At 43.9% G+C, this 23,896-nt stretch overlaps 2 non-coding genes across 2 annotated transcripts; both read right to left on the bottom strand.

Annotated features, from left to right (window-relative positions):
- Positions 1 to 758: 758 nt before the first annotated feature.
- TRNAL-CAG (transfer RNA leucine (anticodon CAG)) lies at positions 759 to 841 on the bottom strand. Its single transcript has one exon. It is a non-coding gene; the product is annotated as a tRNA-Leu (tRNA).
- Positions 842 to 15,819: 14,978 nt separating this feature from the next.
- On the bottom strand, positions 15,820 to 15,902 carry TRNAL-CAG (transfer RNA leucine (anticodon CAG)). Its single transcript has one exon. It is a non-coding gene; the product is annotated as a tRNA-Leu (tRNA).
- Positions 15,903 to 23,896: the final 7,994 nt, after the last annotated feature.

Below are 23,896 nucleotides of genomic sequence, written 5' to 3'. Positions count from 1 at the left end.
TGATTAAATAGTTACATGCAAGCATTATTATTATTTGAACACCAGATTGTGTATTTCTAAAAAACAATACTGCTTTTCATTTACAGAATATTAACATATTAAACATATATTGTATACATGCATTCTATTTAGCAATAACCGAATTTCAGCGTTGACTGTAAGCAGTTTCATGCCCTTTAAAGTGCTGGGAATGCTAGGAGCGTGACGTCACTTCCTGTGAAGTCACTCGACGTGACGTCTTTTTGGGTGACCTATGCTAATTAGTCCCCTGCTAATTTAGGCCCCGTGCCCTGCTTACCATATCTAAGGTGTGTCCGTCCATCTGTCCGCTTCACATTCCAGTTCAAGAAACACATCAGCTGCTGTGACTGAGTCCAGACTATGCAGTGAGAGTGACCTTCGGTGAAGTATTTTAAAGATCGACCGCCATCTTGTGGATGATCAGGGGAATGATTATGAAGGAAGAGTACGAATGGCGCCAAATATGTAATGCAAAGAAAAGCAGCTGCAAGTGAAAGTTAAAGAAAGGCAATTCTAAATCTCGCGTGAAGTATTCTTTCGGTGGAGTCAAATGACGTACTGCACCGCACGTGCTTTTAATATATCGCATAACATCGTGAAAAGCAACTTTTGTTCAAAAACATTGTATCGCTTTGTCAATCGTGATTAAAAGTTCTGTACTTGTTTTACTTTTCCAGTATTTGTAAGTGCAATATTTGTTTTACTAAAAACAAGAAAGATACTTTTCCCAAAACACATGTCAGCAGTGGGATTCGAACCCACGCCTCCAGAGGAGACTGCGACCTGAACGCAGCGCCTTAGACCACTCGGCTATCCTGACATCTAAGTAGTTGAGTAGAGTGTGCACTACAGGGTATAACAATAGTGGAATGATACTTCAATGTTATAGTACTTGGAAATATAATTGGACCCTAAGACATTACTCTGGGGGTGCCTTTCTTTGAGAAATACAAGAAATGTCCACACTGTACCGACTAACCACTTCCTGCAGCCCCTCGATGAACTGCTTATCAGATGATGCTATTAGATCATATCAGGTGCCCTATCTTATACAGACCCACTGACACCTGACGTCACCAGTCAGGCTTCAAGACACACAACTCAACCCAGCCAGGCTCAGTATGTTATAAGAAAGCTTGGTACTGGTATGGACCAAGTGGGTATGTGATATGTCTTATGGCTGGCACGGAGACCAACATAGACATGCTGTCTGGATGCGATTCATATATTGCATTGTATTGTATTGTATTGTAATTGCATTTATATAGCACTTACTACCCCTGACAAGGCGTCAAAACGCTTTTTCCGGGACCCATAGAGGATTAGTGTTGAATTTGTATAGTGAAACATGCAAGTACATTTTAAGTGGTGGATAGGTTAGTCAGCTATTTGGATTTGGAATGATAGCAGAAGGATAGAGGAGGACAACGGTTTGTATTTATATAGCGCTTGTTGACGCACGCTATTCAGGAAGCCTACAAAGGATTTGTGGTGAATTAATATGGTGAAATATGAAGTAATTTCAGTGGTGGATATTAGTCAGTTACTTGGAGTGAGAAGGATAGCGGAGGGATGAAAGGGGAAGAAAGATTTGCATTCATATAGCACTTGTTACCCCTGATGGGTGCTGACTAGCTTTTCTGGCGAGTAGCACGCCACTCCGGAACGCATAAAGGATTACTGTTGAAAATTAGTATAGTAAAAAAAATATGAAGTAATTTGAGTAGTGGATATGTTATTCAGTTATTTGGGTAGGATATTAGTATAGTTTAATATGGAAATTGAGAAGTGAACAAGTTAGTCTGTTAATTTCAATTGAAAAGGATAGTGGAGGGATAAAGGAGTGAAAGATTTTTTTATATTTTTTTAGCAATAGGAGGAGGCTTTTGGATGAGTAAGAAGGAGTTTTGGAGGGGAGGACTCAGAGGAATGAGTTTAGAAAGGTTTGTTTTAGGGGATCGGTATAGTAAAAGAGGTGTCAGATGATGCAAGCAGGGGTAGAGTAGGAGAGAGTCTAGAAAGGGTTATTTTGGCAGTCATAGTAGTGGTATGGGGTTTGGGATAAATGAGAGAGTGGATGTAGAGGATATATCGATAGATGTATAGGATGAGAGCTAGGGTAGTGCAATGGAAGGAGTAGTAGAAGAAGTTTGAGATGAGTCAGAAGGTTGGGCTAGAAGATATATTGAGTGAAGTATAGGCTGAAAAATAGGGTAGTGCATTGGAAATGCTAAATTAGAAGAAAGTGATAAAGATATAGATTCATAATTACATTGAAAGTATATAGATACATAAAGGAGGTACGTATATGTAGATTAAAGATATTGATAGAGGCAAAGGATGAGAAATAGGGTAGTGCATTGGATATGCTTTTTCAGGAGAAAAGTAACAGACACACAGATCCAAGTACATGGAAGGTACATAGATGCACATGGAAGTATGTACATGTAGACCAAAGATGATTTTTATTTATTTATTATTTCTTTTTCTCTCAACAACATAATTATTTTACATGGTTATACAAAGTAATACACAAAGATAGGTACATATCTATAGTGAAAAAAAATGCCAGATTTAGACGGGAGTCTCCCAATGTTTAAAGCCTAAAAAGGCTTTATTTAGATGTGTCCTGCCTGAAATTGTTCCCACCTCTATACAAGTCATTGTGAAAATACATCTCCTGATTATATTTATGAAATCTCACTCTTTCTTCTTTCCAAATATTGACATGTCCGGTGATGGACTGCTAGGTTCAGTATTGAAAGAAGAAAGCCCCAGATTTGCAAAAGTGTCACAAAAATATCTCAGCCATGGGATATTAAAGACCTTATCCAAGTTGAGACAATCAAGAATGATTTCCCTGTATAGCATTACAGCAGGGTTCGTCCACCGGCTAACTTATAATAAAAGAGGCACCAATAGGACCTTATTAGAGATAAAACTCTGTTTTAATTCAGAATGGATGACATAACTAGAGGTAGTGTGAGGCAGGGTTAACATCCGACGGAAAACCTGGTTTTCCTCAGCCTGCAGTGTCCCCAAGTACGAGCGCCACAGGTAGCTGTGCTAATGCACTGTGAATTATACACCTTCTGTGCTGGCAAAAGAGTCTCTCAAAGCAAACACAAGGAGGTGAGGGACGGAGTGAGTGTATGAAAATTTTCAGACACTAACCCCCAGTCACAGATTTGGGTTGAATTCATCATCGTTCTTTAGCTCACTTTGCCACCACAGTTCAGACTCAGACATATGCAAATCAGTCTCCATCCTTTGCCTCATGAGAACAGTCCAGACCGAACTGCCAAGCCAGGACTTCACTGGACCAGAAACAAGAATTCTAGGACCGGTTTCAGGGTAACACCCCTCAAAAGCCAGGCTAACTTGAATCCAGTGGCAAAGTGAGCAAGGGACCCATATCTGGGCATACCCTGCCAACTTAGGGCGAACACAGCAAAAACAAGGAGATGATGGACGGAGTGCTCAAACATTTCAGACACTCACCCCGAGTCAGATCTGGGTTGAATCCACCTGTGGAAAATGACTAAAATTAGGTATACATAAGCGGCGTTCATTTATGTGCACCACAGCCACTGTTGACAGTAGAGTGAAAATCGCGTAACAGTGGCCACGCCATCTTGTCCCTTTTAGGCCCCATCATGCACGTAGGTGGCAGCCATTTTGTGTGTCATGACCTCTCTGCCCACTGCCAATAGCCTGCGCGTCTCTCCCCCTCACTCCCCAGCCCCGCAAGCATTCCCCCGCGCTCTGATAGCCCCCGATCTCTCCTGCCCGGGCCATAAACGCACCTCTAACGCGACCCGGTCTCCGAGCCACATCCCGTGCTGAACCCCCTCGCTCTTTCATCTCATTCATGGAACAGGCCCTTTTGATAACCTCTTCCTCCCTGCCCGATTGTCCGGCCTGATCCCAGGCCATCACCTAGCCCGACAGATGCAGTTTATTGCCCCCTACAGTAGGACCTCGCCTCACATCAAAGGAGCGGTGGTTAATCAATACCCTCACACCTTCAGATCCGACTGATCACCCACTTTCCCGTTCCCAGCGGAATGTCCAGCTGCGCGATAACCACCACATGCTGAGATCGGGGTGGGAACTCTACTGTAGATACGTGTGGGAACTGGCCTGGACCGGGGATTCCGAGGATGTCTTTCCTGGCCTTCAAAGAAACATTACGGGTGCAATGTATGTAATAAAGCCATAAACCTGTGTATAAGAGGCCAGGCCTCAGAGATGCGGTTAGAGCACCTCGAGAAGATACCCTGTTGTCTGATTTGACGTGTTCTGCTCCGTCGGAATAAACTCCTGTTTCCTGCCTTCCAGTCTCCAGCGCCTGCCTCTTTGTTTGGTAATATTGAATGGTATGAGAGGCGGCTAACGCCGGGCAAACACTGAAGGTTCTTGGTCGACATTGTCCCTGCCTTCTTCACAATTGGCGTCCCAAACGTGGGGCCCATCAGTGACACGTGGATCCAGTGGGAGAGGTCCCAACGACAGAGTAAACGACTGCAACGATCGGGAAGTGCACCTGCCCGATAGACCCTCGTCTGGCAGCCGATCATCCAAACTTCACCGGTTCTGAGCAGACCTCTCTCGAGTGATCTACGGTCCTGACTGGGAACCATCAGGAGTGCCACAGCAATTACGGAGAATAGAGGACGATCAGGCGCTGGAAGCGGAAGACGAGAAACTGTCCATGCGGTCCGGGTAAGGTCGTGTAACACGACGAATTGCGAATTGATTGTTTGAAAATACTAGTATTACTCATTTGATTGTTTCTGAGAGATTCTCTGTCTGCAAACAGGGAAGAATAGGAGTATTCTCTCTTTGCAGATAGTGAAGGGTAGGTAACGCAGGCCTTTGCCCCCGTTGTAATCCGTCGTGCCTGCTTCCCTCTCCATTTGATTGATTGTTATCCAAGCATTTACTGTTTTGGAATTGGTTCTCTTTGGATCATTCTCTATTTGCAAACAAGCACAGAGTCGCAATACTCTGTTTAGTCTTTGCAGATAGTGAAGGATAGGTAACGCAGGCTTTTGCCCCCGTTGTAATCCGTCGTGCCTATTTTTATCCCTCATTTGATTGATTGTTTATCCGAACATTGATTATTCGGAATTGGTTCTCTTTGGGTTATTCTCTATTCACAAATAAGCACAGAGTCGCAATACTCTGTTTAGTCTTTGCGGATAGTGAAGGATAGGTAGTGCAGACTTTTGTCCCCTTTGTAACCCGTCATGCCTATCTTTGCTCCGTTTGTTGGTAGTTGGTTCAGCCCGGACCGTTTATTAGAGGTAGATCATCCGGCTCCACCGGAGGACACCCCTAATAAAAAGGACATATATATATAAAAATGCGGATTAGCCGCTGTATCGTGCTAGCAAACTATAACATAAAAATCGTTAGGAAAAACAAAAGGAATCGAGCAAAATCAGTAGGCCACTGATGGGATCTCTTTTTGACCTCGCTGAAATAGAAACATTAGGAACAACCCCTCATGAGAAATATGAAACTAGTGAGAGGAACCGAGCTCGATGCCATGATGGCTGCAAGACAGCTCGGCTCCGCCGCCCACCCCGCCCAAATGACGACAAACCCTATGCAAATATTATAAATATATACAACACTCCAGCAAAGTAATATGTTAAAACGTTTTATTATACAACTATTTACATGGCAGCCGGCTGCAACATCAATCCCAATGCATTCGCCGTCTGCTTGACGCTGTTCCTGTCCCCCCTTTCCTTAAAAGTAGCAATGTTGGGCTACTTTGGGCTACTTTTTAGTAGGGTTTGGGCTTTAGAAAGTCTACAAAAGCCATCAGCCGGCGAGGTAGCATCGGTGGCGGCCTGGGGTGGAGGACCGTTGTGCGAATAGCCCGGAGGCGACACCACGCGCCGAGGCCCGTCCCCAGGACGTCCAGAGGTGGTGTCCAGCAAGTTGTGTGCGGGGGATGCCTTGCTGATGGCTCTCCTCACCCCCCCGCACCCTCTTCTGTTGCCTGGCCCGGCTAGCTCAATCGATCGAGCATGAGACTCTTAAACTCAGGGTCGTGGGTCCGGCCATTTTGTATATCTACGCCAGGAGATGGCGTGGGGCGCCCATGGAGAGGCGGCGCGGACGGCCCCCCTCCCCCTCCAGGTAGAGGTTCCTCTCCAACACTAAGATTGCCATTAGCGTTCCACTCGACGAGCCCCCGCGGTGGACTGGCCAGGAGACCCGCTCCGGTGGCCGTGGTGAAGGGCGGCTGCTGCGGGACTCACAAGATGACGGCCAGCTCATTGGCCCTCGACTCCCGCGGGCTTCCGGTGGGGGCAACCGCCACTGTTGCTCGACTATCCTCCCCATGGATATGCCGCTGCCCCGGGTGACCGCCGCCTTATCCACATCTGGTGCCGTAGGAAAGGCTGATTCAGCGCATCGGTGGAGGGACACGCCTGCTGTCCCGCTCTCTGGAGTGGCCACAACGTTGCCACAAGATGGTGGTGCTCTCATGCTGACGCCAGCTTTTGTCCGAATTACTAAGAGACGCTGTAGACTGCAAACTCGATCAGCTCCGGTGGGACCTCAGTGTGACCCGGTAGGGAAGATTTTGCCTTCCTCACCTTTAAATCGCAGTTCATGCCGCCTGCCCTTTCTGCTGGCGTTAATGGAATTTTTTGAACTGCCGAAAGGGGTTCTGGTCCGACCACTTGTTATTGGAGGCATTTGGACTATACTCTGGACCCGCCCGGCCTCGACCAAAATGGTGCCAGTATAGGCGGGGCTTGCAACTCCTTATGACGTTCTAGTTGCTTAAACCTTGATGTTATGGGATATGTATGCGGTCTTTGTGCACACGGCGGGCGGGGAAGGGTACTGTTGATGTGTTTTTTTGTCATTTTTGATTATTGTATTATTATAGCTTCGAAGTAATGTTACTGATGATACTCGCCCATGGTGTACGTATGGACGATTTTATCGTAACTGATCCTGTTATACTTCCAACTATAAAATAAACCTTCACTGGTCCTGCAACCGTTAGTCGCGTTTAGTTTTTCAATTAAATGGCTCGTCCTTTACTTACTTCTATACTACAGTGTAATGTCTCCTTACCTCATGCGTTTCCCGTCTGCTCCGTGACCGGCCTACATGGTTGGAGGCCCGTATTTGAATGCTGACATCTTCAGAAATAAAGTCTTTTTAAATATGTGGAACTAGCCTCATAACAGTCACTTAGATTGGTAGGTTCTCGAATAAAGGCTACTATTCTCAAATAAATAAAGGGCAAGTAAAATGAAGCAATTTTGGTTATGAAAAATCAGAAAGACATGGTACACAGAAATAACGCGAAAAGAATAGTCAGGATCTGTCATATTTTACATTCCTGCAGCATAAGCAATAGGTAAGGATCCTGATATTTAGATATCTCTATGAATAGGACAGTAGACCAGTTCCTCTGGGCTTCAATGCCGAGATGCAAGGTACTGCATCCCAAAGAAGATAAGTCAGGTACGTGGTAGGTAAAAACATTTTCGTGGTTATGCGCGCTGATGTGCTTTGAACGCTGCCCCCCCTCCCCTCTTTTCTTTCTCTGCAGGTTAATATCAGAATTTCAGCTGAAGTATGGATAAGACCCAGAATGCACCGTGTTCCACGCAGAAAAGAATTTTTTTTGTATAGTATGAATGTTCGCATGGGCCCTGATTTGTGTCGTATGAATGCTTATGTGTGGCGCACGTCTGGGTTGACGAAAGAATGCTTTTTGTATGACTGAGGTGTTGATCGAACGGTTAATGGGATAGGAAAATTAAGCCCGAACATGGTACCTGCATGCGAAAGACGAATAAAATTATAGCACATTCTCTAATTAGAGACGACTCTCTCTCTGGAGTTAGTAAATTGGAGAGTGGCCTACACCAGAAACTTGAAGGGTTATTGCAGTACAACGAACCCGACCCCAACCAATATCCCAAATATATATATCCAAAATGACGCGCACCAGTGAGTCAACTTATGTGCTGACTAAATAAGAAAAGCTAAGAGTACCCCGGGTCGGGGTTCATCCAAAATCCCCCTCAGCCCAGAAATTTGGGATGTTGTCATGTTTTAGATTTACCTCTTTTTCTTCCATCCTCATAGAAAAATCGGAATTGTCCCATTATCATCATCATTTGCTAGATGTTGGAAGACCCCACCGTGAGTATAAGCGCGACTGGACTAGTGTCCGACCAATTAAAAGGAGTAAAGTATTTTTTTGAAACGAGGTTACCAACATAAATTGTCTACTATTAGGAAGGAAGGAGAACAAAGAGCTCGACCCCCAAATGAATTAATTGGAGTACTGAAAATACGCAACACGCATGAAAAGGTCCTTTTGCCCAAAAAAGCTCTGTGTTTTGTCTTAGGTTTTCGTACTTGATGTATGTACTGTCGCACCCTATCTGGTATTTGTGTGTACGTAAACTATGAATTTATGTTTTCCCTCAGCTTGTGTTTTATACGTGAAACCGACCTGTACTGTTCTATATGTGTGTGCACTGAATAGTCTATTATTATACACGTTTCTCTCTCTCTCTCTCTCTTTTTATGTTGTACGTGTACTAATAGCCTATTTGGTGCGCACGACGCTCTCTCCCTCTGAGGGCTCCCTTGCTCCCTTTTCAATAAATGACGACACTGTACCTCGCCGGTACAGGTATAATTGGCTTTAGACACGACAGTGTTTGAACAAATTGACAGAAACAAAACGATCGTATTTTGCCATATTACTACCTCTCCTTTCTGTAAAATGATGGAACTTAATTGGCTGAGAAAGAAAGGACAGGTAAGACGACTGATGTCCCCTAAACTGACCCTTAAAAGGGAACTATATGTCAGTGGCTTTTGTTTTAGTGCTTTAGTAACACCACCCTCATCATTCGGATTTCCACCGCCCATTGCATAAAAGTAAGAATGTTCGAAACGTCCCCGTTTTTCCAGAATGGTCCCAGTTCTGTACCAGCCGTCCCAGAAAATCTTAAAGACTGTAGCTGTAAGCCCATGATAATAGCACTTCACACTTTTATAAATTAGCAGACCTTGAAGAAACATATAGCTCAACAGGATTTGTTTTAGACAAACGCGAGTCTCTACTGGAGGAGCCGGTTTGAACTCGATAAACCATGTAAATTTTTAGATATCAAACTTCTTGCCACGTTCTCAAATATAACAGGAATAAACACCAGACAGACATGATGTTTGAAAATAGAAAAATGCTTGCCGACCTGCACAACAGCAATGATGCATGAGTTAACAGCATACACCGATGTAAGGATTACTAAGCATCCACCCTATCGTGACCAATGAACGTTTCCCCAACTACTTGGGGTTGGGAGAGAAATTAAAGTGTGTAAACGTCTTCCCCTGCCAATTCTCTAAGACTTGTTTTTTTTTTGTACTCATTTAAAGATAACGTGCAGTCGTTGGAGGAGAGGGGCCGGACGTGACGCACAGCCTGGCTGCAGATCGGGGAATATCTATGACCTCGACCAAGGTGGAGCCACAGAGCAAAGAGTTGCGGGACAAGGCACCATTCTCAACGTGGAAAGTGAAGGAAAGAAGGGCTGTCCAGAAGCCCCTGCATGTTGATGAGCTCGTGCCGAAAGTCCCAGCCCATTGTGCCCGATTGATGGGCCCACTTGCTTGAAATTTCTGCCCTCCTTGGTCCGTCTCAGATCTGATCCCACTCCACCCTCTCTTCCCTCGGCCTCCCAAAGCACGCCCCCATCACCCCCTTTTTCCATATGGAGTTTTTTGAACTTGACTTGGAGAAGAAACACAGCACAAAAGATAGAATAGGGTTTGTCACAAAGAAAGAACAGAATGCGGGTACCCCACCTAAGGTACCTATGATAGATTAGTTAGGGAACAGGACAAACACAGGACTGTGGTCCGAGAGCAAAGAATGGCCACACCCTGCAACGCGAGATCTGAAGTAGAGCTGGACGCATAGCTCCACCGCCGGTGCTCAACAGTGCCAACGAAAGAGGAAGAACGATGAGAGCCTACCAGTGATGGCTCGCTGTAAATAAGACACTGGGAAGACGAACCCTTTTTGAACATTGCCACCCCTTGACTGTCCCTTGTATTAAGTTGGATTCCTCTCCCAACCACTTTCTATTGATTATCGCCCAATTGAGCTTTGGTAACCTTACATCGGTCACTTTTCAACTGTACATGGATAACTAAGAAGGCGTTAACTCTGTACCTTGATGATTGTAGAACACCAGTTATGCACATGAACATGCTGTCTAGTTTTGACCCCCATGGAGTCCAGACCTCAAGTGATAATAGCCCTTATTCTGCCAGAACATTTTTTTGTATGACATCATGTTTGTATTCGAACGAATCTCCTACATCGTCTAAAGTAATGTCCCCGCCTCCAAGGTCTAACGTATGACGCAGCTAATGTAATTTTGTATGCACTGTCTCCCCGCCCATCACATTGACTACACATGGTTATGTACGAGTCTGTCTACATTGATAGCAGAATTATTTCCATCTGCCTGTAATGCATATGGGCTACCAAAGCGAATTATATAACTAATGTCAGCTTGTCCATCCTCACCTATGACATGAACAGGAATGAACTAACTTATGATATAAACTGGGGACTGTGGAAAATGACTAAAATTAGGTATACATAAGCGGCGTTCATTTATGTGCACCACAGCCACTGTTGACAGTAGAGTGAAAATCGCGTAACAGTGGCCACGCCATCTTGTCCCTTTTAGGCCCCATCATGCACGTAGGTGGCAGCCATTTTGTGTGTCATGACCTCTCTGCCCACTGCCAATAGCCTGCGCGTCTCTCCCCCTCACTCCCCAGCCCCGCAAGCATTCCCCCGCGCTCTGATAGCCCCCGATCTCTCCTGCCCGGGCCATAAACGCACCTCTAACGCGACCCGGTCTCCGAGCCACATCCCGTGCTGAACCCCCTCGCTCTTTCATCTCATTCATGGAACAGGCCCTTTTGATAACCTCTTCCTCCCTGCCCGATTGTCCGGCCTGATCCCAGGCCATCACCTAGCCCGACAGATGCAGTTTATTGCCCCCTACAGTAGGACCTCGCCTCACATCAAAGGAGCGGTGGTTAATCAATACCCTCACACCTTCAGATCCGACTGATCACCCACTTTCCCGTTCCCAGCGGAATGTCCAGCTGCGCGATAACCACCACATGCTGAGATTGGGGTGGGAACTCTACTGTAGATATGTGTGGGAACTGGCCTGGACCGGGGATTCCGAGGATGTCTTTCCTGGCCTTCAAAGAAACATTACGGGTGCAATGTATGTAATAAAGCCATAAACCTGTGTATAAGAGGCCAGGCCTCAGAGATGCGGTTAGAGCACCTCGAGAAGATACCCTGTTGTCTGATTTGACGTGTTCTGCTCCGTCGGAATAAACTCCTGTTTCCTGCCTTCCAGTCTCCAGCGCCTGCCTCTTTGTTTGGTAATATTGAATGGTATGAGAGGCGGCTAACGCCGGGCAAACACTGAAGGTTCTTGGTCGACATTGTCCCTGCCTTTTTCACACACCATTGTTCTTTAGCTCACTTCGCCTCCCCAGTTCAGACTCAGCCATATGCAAATCAGTCTTTTTTAAAAAAAAAAAAATTATTAACAGTTTCCAATAAGTCAGCATTAATACACTTGATAGCCTCAGACACGCGAACCAGGGTCTCAATGCTCTGCTTATACATCGGTAGCAACAGGGTGAACATCAAAACAAAAAGCATGAACATGGCAATCCCCATTTCCTCATCTCTCAGTTTACCCCTACCCCATCACCCTCACCCTAGGTATCTTTGGACTGAGCTATCATTTGAGATTCCTGTATCTCGAGATCATAATACTGTATCCAGGGAGTCCACATTTTCCAGAATTTCTTGGGGCACCCCTTAGCCACATATGTAGTCTTTTCACCTAACATGTACATGTCCATCCCCTTTTTCCATTCGTCTACTGTGGGCTCCTGATTTACCCCCCAGCTACGAGCCACATCTCTTTTGGCGACTACCAAGCCAAGATTGTTTAACAGCAATTGTGGTTTTGAGAGATCCAGTTCTGCACTTATGCCTAACAGCATGAATTTGGGATCTCTGGGTATCTTCTTGCCTCTCACTGCCTCGAGCTCTAATACTATATTGTCCAAGTAGACCAGAACTCTTCGGCACTCCCATATCGTGTGGAAATAATTACCAGTTTCCTCGTTGCATCTGATGCAATTGGGAGATTCTGCCCTTCCCATCTTGTGTAGTCTTGTCCTGTCGTAATAGGTCCTGTGTAAGAATTCGAATTTAATTAGTCTAAGTTGTGTCTTGATGGCCCCTTTGCGCAGGTGCATCAGCGCATTTTCCCAGTCCAAGTCTTCTAAAATTCCCAACTCCCGTTCCCACTTTACTCTTAGTTTCTGAAGTGTGTCTGGTTTATTATTTATTACAGTACGGTAAGTCCAAGAGACTGCTTTTTCTGCCAATTCACGCATGAGGAGTCTTCCCTCTAGTGGGGTATATTCGGGTAGTGCTTCTGTGTCTATGCGTTGCGCCTCCCATGCATGGGCCAGCCTCAAATATTTATAAAACTGTGTCTGTTGCAAATCATAGACCCTCCAGAGGGCGGAGAATGTGGCTAATTTCTTCCGGTCTAAAATGTCTTTGATTCGGGAAATACCCAGGAGGTCCCATTTTTTAAAACCACTCAGTCGTACAAACTCTTTGAGCCTCTCACCTACCCATAGAGGAGTTTCTCTAGTAATTCTATTGTTCCAGTTGATATACTGATCAGTTTTTTTCCAAGCAGTAAGCACCACCTGTGTGGATGTGAGTAGTTTTGTCGTTCCCTTCCACCATAAAGATAGTGTGTATGCGGGTGTAGTTCGAATTATCTGCGCTCCAACGCATAAGCAGGGTGATCCCCGGGCATGTGTTCCCAGTCGTTTACCACTATGAGGTGAGTAGCATAGTAATAGGCTCTTATATCAGGTAGAGATATGCCGCCATTCTACTGGTTGCGTTGGAGCGTAGCAAGCTTCACCCTAGGATGTTTCCCATCCCAGAGAACCGTACGCAACGCACCATCTATCTTACTAAAGACTTCATCCGGGATGGGAAAATATGTGTTCTGAAGGTTGTAAAGGAATTTTGGCAACGTTATCATCTTATATAATGCTGCTTTACCTAAGAGTGTCAGTGGTAGCGTACTCCATCTTTCTATGTCCGTCTTAAATTCTCTCAGGATTCTATACAGGTTCCGGCTAAGTGTCTCTCTGCGGTCTGTAGTTATAAAAATGCCTAAATATTGTATGCCAATATTGTTTACTTGGAGGCGTCCCGTGCATTCGGGAGGCTTCCATCCCTAGTTTGCATTATATAAACATGATTTGTCCCAGTTTATTTTGTAGCCAGCATGTTTGCCGTAGCAGTCGAAACACGCAAATATTCGTGGAAGCGTCTGTCTGGGGTTCGTAACGTAGAGAAGGATGTCATCCGCATATAAAGATATGCATTCATCCTGAGTCTCAATGTCCTTAAGTCGAAAGCCCATTATACCTGGATTCATCCGAACAGCGCATGCGAGGGGCTCCAGTACTAAGGCAAAGAGGAGGGGAGAAAGGGGGCATCCTTGCCTCATCCCGCGCTCTATCGGAAAGTCCCCCGAGAGTACCCCATTTACTCGTACCCGAGCTATTGGCTGTTCGTATAATGTGGCAATCCATCGCATAAAAATAGGGCCAAAGACGAATTTCGCCAATGTTGCCATTAGAAAGGGCCAGTGAACGGTGTTGAATGCTTTTTCCGCATCCAATGATAATATGAAATGCGGGTCTGTCCTGGCTGTTGCTACTTCTAGCCAGTTATGTGTGCGCCTTAAATTCAATCTTGTGGACCGTTTTGGCATGAACCCTGATTGGTCATGATGGATAACACTGGATATTACTGTTGTGAGCCTATCAGCAAGTATATGCGCAATTATCTTCGTTTCTATATTAAGGAGTGAAATGGGCCTATATTTAGCACACTTTTGTGGGGGGTCTATCTTTCTTGGGATGACCACTATTGTAGCTGCACGGAGATCTCTCGGGAGGCTGCCTGCTGTGTGTGCTTCCAGGAACAGGTTTAGGAGATGGGAACTTAACAGAGTCGCATTCTGTTTAAAAAGTTCAGGGGGGAAACCATTGGTACCCTGGGTTTTCCCGGTTTTCAGGTGGCCAATTGCTTTACTGACTTCTTCTATCGTTATTTCTTCATCTAACGCTTGCGCATCCACCTGGTCTAATCTAGTGATCTCGATTGTCTCTAGATACTTTATTATCTGCGATTGTTATGCAAATCAGTCTGACCCTGTGCCTCATGGGAACAGTTCAGACCGAATTGCCAAGCCAGGTCTTCACTGGACCGGAAACATGCATCCTGGCACCGGTTTCGGGGTAACACCCCTCATCAGCCAGGCTAGCTTGAATCCAGTGGCAAAGTGAGCAATCCGGTCCCAGGATGCTTGTTTCTGGTCCAGGGACGCACTTAAAATCAGACCCATCTGCGTACATACGAGGCGACTGGGACAGGGGTGTGATGGCCTGCGGTTCTGGCTACTAAGTCGCTCTCACTTCATCCTGGTTTCTTCTTTCTCCGCGTGGAACCATTGGGCGTTTAAAAGCCGCGTGACCTTCTCCACTGGGATTTACTATAATTTAAAAATGTGACCATGCACCCATAGACAATGGCAGGATAACGTAGAAAGCGTGTCTGCCAGTGTGGTTTCCAAATCCTAAGAACTGCTAAGAGTTTAGCCGGATATGATCCCAGGCCTGCGGGGGAAAAAAAGTAAATGTGCAAAGAATAGATTGTTTGACGTAACAGTTTGTGATGTGCGCAGGCGCTTGGGGAGCGCTCCACAAATAATATACAACTCGTGCAGCTTAGCCAGGCTCCCAGATTGGGGTCATCTTGCGGGAGACTTGCAACATTTTGGGCGACATGACCCAAGCCTTCCTTGTTTCATAAAGTTCAAATGATTAAATAGTTACATACAAGCATTATCATTATTTGAACACCAGATTGTCTGTTCTTGAAAAAAATCCCTGCTTTGCATTTACAGAATATTAACAGATTAAACATACATTGTATACATGCATTCTATGTAGCAATAACCGAATCTAAGCGTTGACTGTAAGCAGTTTCATGCCCTTTAAAGTGCTGGGTATGCTTGGAGCGTGACGTCACTTCCTGTGAAGTCACTCGACGTGACGTCTTTTGGGTGACCTATGCTAATTAGTCCCCTGCTAATTTAGGCCCCGTGCCCTGCTTACCATATCTAAGGTGTGTCCGTCCATCTGTCCGCTTCACATTCCAGTTCAAGAAACACATCAGCTGCTGTGACTGAGTCCAGACTATGCAGTGAGAGTGACCTTCGGTGAAGTATTTTAAAGATCGACCGCCATCTTGTGGATGATTAGGGGAATGATTATGAAGGAAGAGTACGAATGGCGCCAAATATGTAATGCAAAGAAAAGCAGCTGCAAGTGAAAGTTAAAGAAAGGCAATTCTAAATCTCGCGTGAAGTATTCTTTCGGTGGAGTCAAATGACGTACTGCACGTGCTTTTAATATATCGCATAACATCGTGAAAAGCAACTTTTGTTCAAAAACATTGTATCGCTTTGTCAATCGTGATTAAAAGTTCTGTACTTGTTTTACTTTTCCAGTATTTGTAAGTGCAACATTTGTTTTACTAAAAACAAGAAAGATACTTTTACCCAAAATACATGTCAGAAGTGGGATTCGAACCCACGCCTCCAGAGGAGACTGCGACCTGAACGCAGCGCCTTAGACCACTCGGCCATCCTTACATCTATGTACAGGAGCAGATTGTGCGCTACAGAGTGTGACAATAGTGGAATGATACTTCAATGTTATTGTACTTGGAAATATAATTGGACCCTAAGACATTACTCTGGGGGTGCCTTTCTTTGAAAAATACAGGAAATGTGTCCACACTGTACCGACTAACCAATTCCTGCAGCCCCTCGATAAACTTCTTATCAGATGATGCTATTAGACCATATCAGGTGCCCTGTCTTATACAGACCCACTGACACCCGACGTCACCAGTCAGGCTTCAAGACACACAACTCAACCCAGCCAGGCTCAGCATATTATAAGAAAGCTTGGTACTGGTATGGACCAATTGGGTATGTGATATGTCTTATGGCTGGCACGGAGACCAACATAGACATGCTGTCTGGATGCGATTCATATATTGCATTGTATTGTATTGTATTGTAATTGCATTTATATAGCGCTTACTACCCCTGACAAGGCGTCAAAACGCTTTTTCCGGGACCCATAGAGGATTAGTGTTGAATTAGCATAGTGAAACATGCAAGTACATTTTAAGTGGTGAATAGGTTAGTCAGTTATTTGGATTTGGAATGATAGCAGAAGGATAGAGGAGGACAAAGGTTTGTATTTATATAGCGCTTGTTGACGCACGCTATTCAGGAAGCCTACAAAGGATTAGTGGTGAATTATTATGGTGAAATATGAAGTAATTTCAGTGGTGGATATTAGTCAGTTACTTGGAGTGAGAAGGGTAGCGGAGGGATAAAAGGGGAAGAAAGATTTGCATTCATATAGCACTTGTTACCCCTGATGGGTGCTGACTCGCTTTTCTGGCGAGTAGCACGCCACTCCGGAACGCATAAAGGATTACTGTTGAAAATTAGTATAGTAAAAAAAATATGAAGTGATTTGAGTAGTGGATATGTTATTCAGTTATTTGGGTAGTATATTAGTATAGTTTAATATGGAAATTGAGAAGTGAACAAGTTAGTCTGTTAATTTCAATTGAAAAGGATAGTGAGCAGAGGGGAAACATGGCGGCCGCAGGCTAGACGCGGCTTGCTCGCTCGCCGAGACCTGAACCCTTCACAGCCCTAATGAGTGATACGCCGTAACTGGAAACCGCATTTCGGCAGATCTTTATTTTGAGTAAAGCTCTAACATCGACTTTATTTCTTTTTCCGACCCCCAACACGGGAAACACTGGATGCGTCGACCGCCTGCACAGCACATCTCCGCCCCTAACTCTCCCTTCTACTGGAGGCGGGCAGCCGTGGAGATTAGACGCGGCCGGGCGGCCGCAGCGAGGAGCACTCACACGGCAACGGCGATCGGTGGTTTAACCGGTGGATTAACCGGAGCTGGCGGGAGAAGCAGGGGTGCAAAGAAGGAAACGTCAGGAGCTACGTGTTTATCCACACTGGAGCCGGAGAAGTTTAAGAGGTGGACCACGGAGTAGAAAACGGGAAAGCAGAGAAGGCTTGTTTATCTAATCAAGGGGGGATTTTTCATTATAATCCAAGTAAGCTTTTCAATTTATTTGGGGAGGCACCCAGTGAAGCCCATAACAAAAAGGTGTCGGAGATACAAACAAGGGTCACTAGAAGCAAAACAAAAGGTAGAGGAAGGGGTAAGGAGTGTGGGCTGGAGAAGGAACTACAGCTCCCAGAGTGCACCATAGAGGGAGATGAAAAAAAAAGCCCGGGAACTAAAAAGAAAGTACCAGAGGCAGTTAAAGATAGGTACAATATATCTTAACAGTCCAAAAGTAAGAGTAAGAGCAGGAAACTCAAATCCCCTGGGGACATAACTCCATCACTGCGCTCATACTTTAAAGCGCTGCCACAGGTGTTGCAGATTACACAAGACATGGCAGAAGCTCTGAAAACTCAGCAGGCTAAACAGACTGGACAAGTTGAACAAATTCAGCAAGGGGAGGCGACCTTGAGTTTAGGCCTAACTGATCTTACTCTGTCTGGGGGGGGGGAGAATTAGAAGCCCCTTCTGATGGCAGTCAGAATACCCTGATAGAGCTACACACAGACCATACAGTAGAGAATCAGGAAAGTGTAAAATCAAAGGATATATTAGAGAAGGAAGGCCTAACAAAAACTAAATTGGGTAAGAATAAGAAGGTTACTCCTCAAAACTTAGATCCAGAGATCGGTAATGCACTTGAAGCAATTGTCTCCTCCATTTCAGAAATGAGAGAGGAAATAAGGCAGGACTTCGTAATATCTAAGTCGAATCAAGCGGTGATTAGAGACACTTGTGAAGAGCTGGGACAAAAACTTGAAGGCCTCTGTGAGAGAACGGAGGCACTGGAAAGCTCAGTGGGCCAACTGACTACAAATTTAGAAGAAGCTAGATCCAAAATTAACACTCTTCAAAGAGATGGGGATGATATGAAAGAAAAGATCGAAATGTTAGAGAACTACTCTAGGCGTAATAACATCCGACTCCTCAAGATACCGGAGGGAAAAGAAGGAGGGGACCTCAAGAAATTCATAGTACACCTCATAAAAGATACATTGAATTTGGAAGAAACGATTGAGGACCTGGAAAAAGACATTCAGCGTATACATAGAGACCCTTTTCGCTTGTATCCTGCAAGGACTAAGCCAAGGAAAGTCCTAGTTAACTTCTTAACTTACGCCCTCAAAGAAAAAATCCTAAACCTTGCTTTAAAAGCAGGTTCCATAAAGGGACCAGATTTCGTATTTGAAATTCGATCAGATCTCTCAAAAACTACTCTGGAGAGGCAATGGGAGCTGGGGCAACGTATGGACAAATTCAGGTCACTTGGCGCGACGGTCCAGATGAGATTCCCCGCTTTTCTTAGGATCATGTATAACAACAAGATGCACAATGTTCGCTCCATTCATAACGCGGATGAATTATTTGAATCTATCAGGGACCATGCTCAAGCTCAGACGCACAAAACAAATTAAGGAAGAATTTGAGTATGAACAGGAAAAGTTATTAACTTAAATAGAGAAATTTAAAAATGAAAAACCAAAATATTTAGGGGTGATGAGGAATTAAAAATGAGGATAAAGGGGAAGGGAAGATAAAAAGGGGGAAAAAAAGATATATATATATATACAAACACAAAGGGAATAAGATAGTTTATGCCATATACACTCACTTAATTCAATACGGCTACTGTTTGCTTTCACGAAAGGTGGTAAAGGGGCGAAGGACAGGTTATTGGCGGGTGGTTATTGGCTCAACACCGAGCCAGAATAAGTAAGGGGGGGTTCCCGGGGGGGAGGGGGGCAAGGAAATAAAAAAATCCTCATTTGTCAGTTCAATTTAAGTTTTCAGAAACCAACAAAAAAAAAAAAAAGAAAAAAAAAAGGATAGTGAGGGATAAAGGAGTAAAAGATTTGTTAGCAATAGGAGGAGGCTTTTGGATGAGTAAGAAGGAGTTTTGGAGGGGAGGACTCAGAGGAAAGAGTTTAGAAAGGTTTGTTTTAGGGGATCGGTATAGTAGAAGAGGTGTCAGATGATGCAAGCAGGGGTAGAGTAGGAGAGAGTCGAGAAAGGGTTATTTTGGCAGTCATAGTAGTGGTATGGGGTTTACCAGATTTAGACGGGAGTCTCCCAAAGTTTAAAGCCAAAAAAGGCTTTATTTAGCTATGTCCTGCCTGAAATTGATCCAAACTCTTTACAAGTCATTGCGGAAATACATCCCCTGATTATATTTATTAAATCTCACTCTTTCTGCTTTCCAAATATCGACATGACCGGTGATGGAATTATGCTGCCAGCTTTCCTCCTGCATAGTGTAGCAAAACAGTGGCGACGAGGAGCGGACCATACAGGTGTTTGGGTGCACCTAGCCCCAAGGGTCTGCTAGCTTGCAGGAAGCATGATGATGCTGCGTCTGACCTCCAGCTCCCTCATGTGTATGCTCCCATCATTCTGCAGACAAGTAGCCCTTCTTCAGTAGTCCCAGGGTGGAAGGCACGGACTGGCCGGCTGAAGCTTCACAGTGTTTGTAAAGATAGGGGTACCCCTGCCACAATTTCCTAACTCTGGGTGTATTAATCGAATGTAAACAAAACTAATTAGGAAAGTTGAAAATAATTATGGACCTAAACAGCATATTCACCCTCCAGAGTTGGGTATCAAAAAGTATTTTTTATTATTTTTTTTTTATTATAAGTGTAGACAGTTATATTCCTGTGCAATTTAAAAAGAACATACAGAGAAGATGATGTCTTCTACAATCAAAAATGCATTATATTTACACATTTTTTATACATCCAACCACTGCGTAATAAATCTTTTTTCTTTTATAACCCACAGTGTCAACAGTGCATATCTTTGTATATGAATTTGTTGCAGATGATTAGACAGTAATCAAAAAACATATACAAATTATTAATTCATTTTATGTAGAGGACATTCATTTCTGGCATGGCTCTGGAAATTCTAGATTCACAACCTGGTGAGCGGTGCAATCACTGACGCAAGAGGGGCACAGGGGCATGACTTGCCCATACTTTTTAATTTTAGAAAAACAGTCCGTCTACTTTGTGTGAAAAAACAAAGGCCCCGGTACGGTTAATTCTGAGGGTTGAAATGCTTCAGCTGAATTGAAAGGGAGAGAGTCTCCTGTGCTGTGAAACCAAGGGAGGGGCAGACAGCTAAACAAGACTTCCCACCAGGGTGCCTGCTTCTCTGAAAGAAATGTAAATGTGAGCAATTCGTTAATGTGCAAATGTAAAGGTGCATGGAAGACGGTATTGGCTTTCATCGATGGAATCACTTAAAGCTTCCTGATGACACAGATTTATTCTTTTTGAGTGGTTTTGTATGGGAGCTAGCAGCTAAGCTGTGAACTGTGTGCTTTTAAAAGACCATTGTAAGAAACACAATTGCACTAGTACAATCTGGGTATTACCAAAATATATATTTTGGAAGCACTTTTTTGATCTTAATCCTTTTAACCGATTTTGGAGCAGCCTCTCTTATACTGTGTGTAATGCAAGTTTAAAATAATGATTTTATGTTCACAGCACTTTCTGTTACAGACTTGGACCTCATAGCACTAAACATACCCAAGACACTATCTCTCTACTGCCCGATCATGGTTCAGCTCTGTGGCTCTCAGATGTAGTGCATTAACTAGTAGAGAATTCATACTGTACGATAGAGCATTTCCCACTGGTTAACATAACTTGCATTTCATTTTCATTTAGGCTGTGCGTTATTTTATATGTAGTTACCTGAAGGTGAAAGCTCGAAAAAAGGTATAGAATATTTCGTTTTTTAGCTACACCCTTGACCATGCCCACACGCTCACATACCCTACCCTGATTGCGCAGAGGATCACATTTCCCATACTTTTTATAATGCACTCCGACCACTGGGTGCATTGCTAACTGATCTGCCACTACGCCACGGCCATGATTTGCAAACTTTTTCAAAATGTTGAAGAGAGGACAAAACTGGCAGTACAATAAAGCCAGGGTCTTACGTGGGCTTGGTCTTGCTGGTGCTCAGCTTTGGTAGTTCTTAAAAGCAGGTGTAGGTGCTAAGATGGGTCCCTGTCCGGCTCTCCATTTCTGCCTTCACCCCCAGGGTGAAAAAAAATCTTAACGCTGCATCAGTGCCACCGTTCAGTGCCCTTGGTGTAACTTCAAAGAACCTTGATATAGTTCTTTTTACAGTCCATTCATTGCAGAACTGAAGCATGTTCAATATAATATACAAAAAAGCCATAGCTGTTGCTTATTTATCATATACAACTAACAACCATTGACAAAGCCAATAGTCCTGGCTTGTTGTAGGTGTAATGTTACTTGTTGTTGTCGCAGGGATTCTGCTTCTACACAGAACTGTGCACAGAGACCCAGGACCTCAGTGAATTGTGGTTTACCAAAAAACTCACCCCAGTGCCTAGAAACCCTAACCACCTAGCATTAGTGTCACATTAGCTCTTCGCCCTATAGCAAAGGAACCAATGATTAGACAACCCAGAACATGCAACTTAGGTTTTACTCAGGAATGGTGGGAGGCAAGAACACTATTTCGTTATTCTCTCATACCAGTCCACAACAGGAGTAAAAAAGAGACATAGAAAGGTTAAAATATTTATTTTAATGATGTGCTCTAAGATGCAGTATCTTTGCTAACATAAGCAGACATATGATTAGAAATAATATGATCAGCATTGTTATAATTCCATAAAACACAAAAAGAAAATCATATTACAATGATGGTGAAAATAGGTACTATAGTGCCTAATAAATCTCCCTCCCTATCTAGGAACTATGTTTTATAAAATATAGAAGGTCTCTTAGGCTTGTTTGGGGACCCCATACCTCCAAGATCAGCAGGTGTGAATCACATCAGGATCTACAAAAGCTCTCTGTCTTTCTGGAAAAACGGGCTTCTTCCAAGTGCCTGAAATCATGCTTACAGTGCATTATTAAAGGCGCCAGAATCACGTTGGCTTGCAGCTGCATATATGTTATGGCTAGAACGTGAGCCGATCAGCTCGAACAACAGCTACCTTGTTATGATAACCTTGGAGGCTTTAGCACTCAGTGTGCAGACTAGAGTCACAATGTAAGTCTAGGGATGCTGAAAACAACCAATTCTCATGTGAAGCATTTAAAGCAGCCTAACTTACAACAACAGTTATATGCAGCGTTGTGTTCAGCCTGACTGAGCCTGTAGTGTTGCTCACTTACTGCTCTCGTCAGGCTGGTGCCACAGCGGGCCGAGCTCTGCCTTTTAAATGGCACTAGATACTTGAAAATATAATTTATTTTACAGCCCTGACTGAGCCTGTATAGCTTGCTGCTGTTGGTTTGCTAAGACTCGTAAATAACTCTAAAATGTAATGATTTAAAACGGAAAACCCAAATGTAAACCATCTTCAATACAATTTACATCTAGGTTTTCCAGATGGGCACAGCAGAAAGAGTCACACTGGTGCCAACATGTTCAAGCCCTGGTATGATCATGAGGTGTTGCCCGGTTGGCAGTGCTGCCTTGGTTCTGCCCCAGGTCTCTATTGCTAGCATGACTTTCTCACTTCCTCGTATAATTCATGCTCTGCTGCATTCGGATTGGGGCCTCGCTTCTACTAGGCTGTCACTTGTGTCCACAGATTTTAGTTGCTCCTTCAAATGGTGTGTGGGCTGATTTTTTTGGCTGCCCTACCAATTTTAGTTATATTATACTCACAGCCAGAGTTATGTTTTTTTCTTAATTTCATTATATTTTCAGGTTTTCTAACATTTACTCAGATTTTGTAGCACAGTATCGATTCACAATAGATGTTTTGTCAGGTTAAGCATAGGCCCTCTGCAAACTTCCTCATGGTGTGTCTGAATTCTGATGAATGATGGCGCTGTAATTGTTTTCTGCGGTAGAGTCATCTTAGAAAAAGATTGTAGGTCAGTGACCTTCCATTACAGGGGTATTACTTTAGTTTCAAGAGATTTTAGAGATTCTCATTGCTCAATTTTTTTTAATTTCTGTTACTTAGTTCTTTTCAAAACACTTCATTGCTTGGTTTTCCTTGTGAGATAGGGTCGCTCTAAGTGTCATACATTTGGCACTTCTTACAGTTTCCGGTTGCTCAAATGGGTGTAATTTCGGATAGTTATATGTTCCCTTTGTCTTCATTGCTTGATTTTTCTCGTGAGGAAGTGTCACTCATAGTCGTTGAATGTCACTCATAATTAGTCTGAAATTATGAAAATGTCACACACAAGCAATCCGAAACCTTGGCAGCTATGTGCAGTGCATCTATAGCCAGGCTCCCAGATTGGGGTCAGCCTGCTGGAGAGTTGCAACATTTTGGGTGACTTGACCCAAGTCTTCCTTGTTCATAAAGTTCAAATGATTAAATAGTTACATGCAAGCATGATCATTATTCGAGCACCAGATTGTGTATTCCTAAAAAAACCAATACTGCTTTTCATTTACAGAATATTAACATATGAAACATATATTGTATACATGCATTCTATGTAGC

The sequence above is a fragment of the Lissotriton helveticus genome, chromosome 1_2 (genome assembly GCF_964261635.1).
Source record: "Lissotriton helveticus chromosome 1_2, aLisHel1.1, whole genome shotgun sequence".
In the NCBI taxonomy this organism is placed as follows: domain Eukaryota; kingdom Metazoa; phylum Chordata; class Amphibia; order Caudata; family Salamandridae; genus Lissotriton; species Lissotriton helveticus.
The sequence above is the reverse complement of the archived record's forward strand: the minus strand, read 5'-3'. Positions and strand labels throughout refer to the sequence as shown.